Genomic DNA, 6,000 nt, shown 5'->3' with positions numbered 1-6,000 from the left:
AGGGAAGGTGACAGGAGTGAGATCAGAGGGACTGATTCCTACAGAAGACGGAAGGGCAGGAGCCCCCCCCTCACAGATTCTGTTCACAGATGTAGGGGGGAGGAGGCGCAACCCCAGAATCAGGGGTCTCCATTGGAAACTGACCTAATACACAGCAGTCAGGATCCCCACCTAATACGTTCACTGCTTCATTTTTTTATGATTTCTCTTCTACAGTGTGTAGAAATCTTTGTAACATTTCCTGTAAGCAGAAATGCTATCAATGAAACACAGAAAGACATGTATATTGGGAATATGTAGGTAAGACCATATTGTAAGAAACAAGAACTCTGGAACATTTTTATTTATACATGATATGAAGATAAAATGTTAAAAACCATATAAACTTTACATTTTGTAACCGTTCTATAAAACATCAGAGAACATGCAGGGGAATGACGTCATCAGCAACATCATTACCTCACAGCTCACTCTGCTACTCTTGCCTGGAGTTCCGAGGGTCTTCCAGGTGCTATCCGGGGTGTCAGGAAGATGCAATTGATATTTTAAAAGAGATTTTTAAATTAGGCAGGACACAGGAGTGCAGGTACAAAAAGGAGGTTGTAACATGAAAGTAAAAACTACATTGTCTAAATTACACACATTTATCTTGACATTTCTGTGCGTTAATTCTTAGACTGAATGCATGAACTGTGAACGGCACATTGGCTCATGATAATCTGGTCAGAAGTGCTTTGTCAACTCATTTTTTTCCCAAAACTGCGATGTCTTGAGAGCACGTCCTCTCTCAGAAGATCTAGGAATGAACTGCAGAAAGCACTGCTCAAAATCGCAGAGACACGCATGGCTTTGTGTTTCCAAGCTTTATTGCCTACAGCGCATGCAAGAACTCGCAGATTTTCCGAGTTACTCTTTGTGCTGTAGACAGAACATTAATGGAACCTCTCTGTGCTGTCTGCAACCCATGCATTATCTTGGGGATTTTCTAAGTTACTTTTTGAGATGTATAAACATTACAGATTTGAAATTGTTCTGCGTCCGAAGTGCTCAGAATGAGGTCAATGGACGGCCACAGGTCAGAACCAGTGAGCAGTGGTTGCATCTCTGATCCGAGCTGTGCGGTCTACAGCTCATGCATTAACTTGAGGATTTCCAAAGTTACTTTTTGAGATGCCCGGTTACTCACCCGTAATATTCATCACTCCGAGTCCTGGTCTTCCTGTCCCACTCCTCATCAGTGAGCAGCTAGTCTGCTCCCCAGGACCCTATACCTAGCAGAACGTTTTTAGCACTTCCCCCAATATAGCGCCACCAATCAGGCGAGCATATAGGGGGAAATGAGTCACACAACTTCCTGAGAATACCAAAGAAACCCAGAAACGATCGCCCCAAAGAAAAAACACAGGGAGGGAGGGAATGGCTCAGGAATGGGACGGGAAGACCAGTACTCGGAGTAATGAATATTACCGGTGAGTAACCGGGCATTACCTCCTCATCCTGTCTTCCCGTCCCATTCCTTATCAGTGAGCCCATACCCAAGCACACGGTGATTGTAAGAATAAAGACCAGAAATTGAAGCAAAACAGGTCAATTTTATCAAATGAAAGCAGTACAAATTAAACATCATGTACAACAGACAAAACATGAGAGCCAAAGGCAGCCGAGGCCGCCATCCCCAACTGAAGATGGTAGTGAGACACAAACGTATAGGGAGAGGCCCAAGTGGCAGCATTGCAAATGTCACGCAAGGAGGCACCCGTGAACATGGCCCATGATGAGGATACACCCAGGGTAGAATGACCCTGCACCGAAGAAGGGAGGGGACAGTGAGCAGACTCATTGGCGGAAACCACAGCACATTTCACCCAACGGGACAAGGTGGACAAGGAAGGACGAAGCCTCTTACCCAAGGTCCTGTATGTAACAAATAAAGAATCAACCTAACGAAAGGCACTGGAGCGATCCAAATAGATGCGAAGAGCCCGCAAGACATCCAAAGTATGCAGAACCACCTCCTCCGGGGATGAGGGGTCCGGAAAAAAGACAGGAAGGACGATATCCTCCTGACAGTGGAAAGTAGACAATACTTTGGGTAGAAAGAACTGACAAGGACGAAGAATCACCTTGTACAAGCAGAAACGTAAAAAAGAGGTAGAGGCCATCAAGGCACCAATGTCACCAACCCGCCGACCAGAAGAAACAGCCACCAAGAACACAACCTTAGCCATAAGGAACTTAAGGTCCACCGAAAGTAAAGGCTCAGAGAGGGGCCCAGTCAAGGCCTGACAAGAGGAAGATCCCAGGCCGGGACAGGAGAGCGAGAAACAGGACGCTGAATCAAAAAACTCAGCAGAAGGCAGGCAACCAAAGGGGAGACAGAAGACACATCAGAACCCCGAAAAGCAAGAATGGCAGCCCACTGCGCATGGAGCGTTGAAACAAGGCCTGGGCTAAATTTCCGTTCCGCTCGCGGAAATTGCGATAATTTGACATTTTCGCGTTCCGCGGAGAGCGCGAAAATGTCAAAATTTCCGCATTCCGCAGCTTAGCGATAATTTGTTTCTTGCTCGCGCTGTAAAATAATACATTGTCGCGCGCGATCGCCTTACCTGAATCCCCGCGTTCGCCGACAAGTTTTGCCGATCCGGTCGCGTTCTCCACGAGATGTTGGATTGTTGGTAGCCATTTGCGCTGTCTCGCCACAGTTCGCGCCCACAGTAATGTCATTGGTCGCGTGATCACGTCTTTCTTCTCGCGATCATGCACCGCGAGAAGAGTGAAAACAAGATGGCCGCGCCCGCGAGCAACCGCATGGGTAAGTTGGCGAGCCGCGACCACGCAGAAAATACCGCGAACGGGCGGGAAAAAAACTTCCGCATCTTCGCGACATTTCCACGTGTTTGCGGAGATTTTTAACATTTTCGCGATAATTTGCGAAAATCACTTTCGCAAATTCCGCCCACCCCTAGTTGAAACAGCGAGACCCATGACAAAGCCATCACGCAAGAAGTCCAGCACCCAAACAGCCGCACAGGAGGAGGACAACAAACCCTTCCCAAGGCAACAGGAGGAAAAGTTATTCCAATGACGGTCGTAAGACCTCAAGGTGGAAGGACGCCGAGACAACTGGATACTCTGGGCCACTAGGTCAGAACAACCCTGGACCAACAAATTCAACCTTTCAAGTGCCAGACCCCTAGCCGGAGGCGGCGCAGATAGGAAACCCGGAGAAGAGGAGTCCGCAGAGGGGACAGCCACAGAGGAAACTGCCAATGGGGGCAAACCAACAAGGACAATAGAAGGGGAAACCAAGGCCGCCGGGGCCACTCCGGCACCACCAGAAGAACCTCCGCCCGATCCAACCGAAGTTTCCGGGGGATCAAAGCAAAAGGCGGAAAGGCAAACAGAAGACCAAGGAACCGTGAAGGCATCGATCGCCCTGGCAAGCCGAGAAGGAACCAGGCTGCAAAAATGGGGAAGAAGGGCCGACTACACCGACGCAAACAGATCCAGCCAGGGAAGGCCGAACCGGAGGACAATCTGACGAAACAGAAGAGGGGACAGACATCATCCCAGAGGAAGGGAACACCCTGCTCAGAGAGTCCGCAGGCCCATTCTCCATCCCCGGAAGATACACCGCCATCAGAGACAACAGAATGCGCTCGGCCCAAAGACCGATCGTCCTGGAAAGGAGAAACAGAGACCGGCACATGCCCCCTTGGTGATTCACATAAGCCCGAACAACCTGTTTGTCGGTCTGCACCGACACAGCACGACCCAGAAGAAGAGGAGCAAACCACAGGAGAGCCAACCAAACCGCCCTCAACTCCTTCCAGTTCAACGACTGGCGAGACTCGAACAGGGACCACCGACCCTGAGCCTTGGAAGGTCCCAAGACCGCCCCCCAACCAATGGCACTGGCATCCATCGACAGAACAACCACAGCCGGAGGAGGAAGCAGGTCGAAGCCCCGGGAAAGAGACTGAGGGGACAACCACCATTGGAGGGCAGCTCGAATCCCCGGGGTGACAGGAATAAGAGTCTCGTAGTCCAGAGAGGCAGGATCCCAGTGGGCCAGAACGTGATGCAGGAGGGGATACAAATGCAGCCGGGCCCAAGGAAGGAGATGCAGAGTGGAAGCCATCTCCCCCTGACTCCGCAACCAGAGGCGGGCAGACACCTGGGATTGGAACAGAACCCAAGAAAGGTGACGGAACAAAGTCAACTGCCGCTCCTTGGAAAGGAACCCCAACCCCAGATCCATGTGGAACATAGCCCCTAGGAACTTCAGAGACTGGGAGGGCATCAGGGAGGACTTCCGGTGGTTGATGAGGAACCCAAAGGACCGCAGAAGATGACACACCTGGTCCACATCCGACAGAGACTGAGAAAAAGAAGGAGAAACAATCAACCAATCGTCAAGATAGGGATAAACCTGAACACCTCTGGAATGGAGAACACCCACCAGAGGGGCCAAGAGCTTCGTGAAAACCCTTGGCGCCGACGAAAGGCTGAAAGGGAGCACCCGGAACTGGAAGTGCCGGGAACCAACAGCAAAGCAGAGATACTTCTGATCCACAGGATGGATAGGGACGTGTAGGTAAGCATCCATCAAGTCCAAGGATGACAGGAAGTTCCCGGGAAGCACCAGATGCAGGATGGACAACAAAGTCACCATCTTAAACGTGCGACGGGGTATGAAGAGATTGACCCGCTTGAGATCCAAGACAGGGCGCAGATCCGACGTATCCTTCTTGGCCCCACTCCATAGGAGGAACCTCCATGATAGCCACCTTCTCCAACAGAAGGCGCACACCGTCCAGCAAAGCCTCCCGCCGGAGAGGATGACGGGGAAGGGGGGGTCACCCGGAAGACCGGGGGGGGGGGGGGGGAAGAAGAGAACTCGATCCGATAGCCCTCGGATACAGTCTGCACCGCCCAGGCATCCGGAACGGTCAACCACTGGGACAGAAAAAAACGCAGGCGACCCCCAACCGGAAAAGGCAGACAGTCATTGTGCAGAGGAAGGGGCAGGGGCAGCACCACCGGCAGGGGCACGGGGCTTGGCACCTCCAGGCGTCATCCGGCCAAGACCCCTGCTACGAAAGGGCTGCGAAGCACCCCGAGCAGCAGGACCAAAGGCACGGCGGTAGCCAAAGACACGTCCCCTAGAAGGAGGGCGGACAGGAGCCACCAGCTTGCGGTTCTCTGTCGACTGCTTGATCATGTCCTCCAGCCTGGGCCCGAACACCTTGGACCCCACAAAGGGCAACTTAAGCAGGACCGCCTTCTGAGAAGACTCAGCCTTCCAGGAACGCATCCAGATATGACGCATCGCAGCAATCGAAGCACTGGAAGCAGCCGCAGCGGTACTCAAATTGTCAAAGGAGATATCGGACAAATAGCGCACCTGCAACTCCATGAGAGCCAAGAGAGAGGAGGCATCCTCCCCATCCTGCAAAAGAAGAGCCAGGTTGGAAATCCTTGATGAGGGACTGGACCATGTAATTGGAATAGGCCGTCGCCCTGACAGAAAAGTTGGAGGCGGCGTAAGAACGCTTCACCGCCCCCTCAACACGCTCATCCACAGCGTCGGAAGGAAGGGCGTCATCAGACAGAACCAAACCCTGTGAGGAAAGGCCAGCCATTAAATTGTCCACCTTGACGGCCTGCGGAAACCCCTCTAAAGGGTAACGTCTGGACAAAAATCGCGGGAAGGCAGACTTATCAACCTCCTTCCACTCATGATCCATCACCCTGCGCACAGCACCATGCAAGGGGAAGGATTCCAGCGCCAGCTGGTGATACTGGGTAAAGAAGTCATCCTCCAGGACCTCAGACGCAGGAGGCACGAACCCCAAATTATCACACACATGGGAGAACAAATCCGAGAGCTCCGCACCCTGAATAAAATGCCCACGCACACACTCCTCCTCCTCCGTCAATTCGTCGGCTGGAGCGTCAGGTGGATCAACAGACGCACGAGGCACCTTGGCAGGA

The 6,000-nt window shown here is 52.1% G+C and overlaps 1 protein-coding gene across 1 annotated transcript in view; it reads right to left on the bottom strand.

Moving 5' to 3' along the window:
• Positions 1–324: 324 nt before the first annotated feature.
• Positions 325–6,000, bottom strand: part of LOC146788628 (putative cation-transporting ATPase 13A4) — a 633,494-nt gene continuing 627,818 nt past the window's right edge. The window contains exon 31 of the mRNA XM_085635802.1: positions 325–1,265. The gene's annotated coding sequence lies outside the window, so the exon portion shown is untranslated. The remainder of the gene's footprint in view (positions 1,266–6,000) is intronic.

Source organism: Triturus cristatus, chromosome 11 (assembly GCF_964204655.1).
Source record: "Triturus cristatus chromosome 11, aTriCri1.1, whole genome shotgun sequence".
Taxonomy (NCBI): Eukaryota; Metazoa; Chordata; class Amphibia; order Caudata; family Salamandridae; genus Triturus; species Triturus cristatus.
This window is presented reverse-complemented; position numbering and strand designations above follow the sequence as displayed.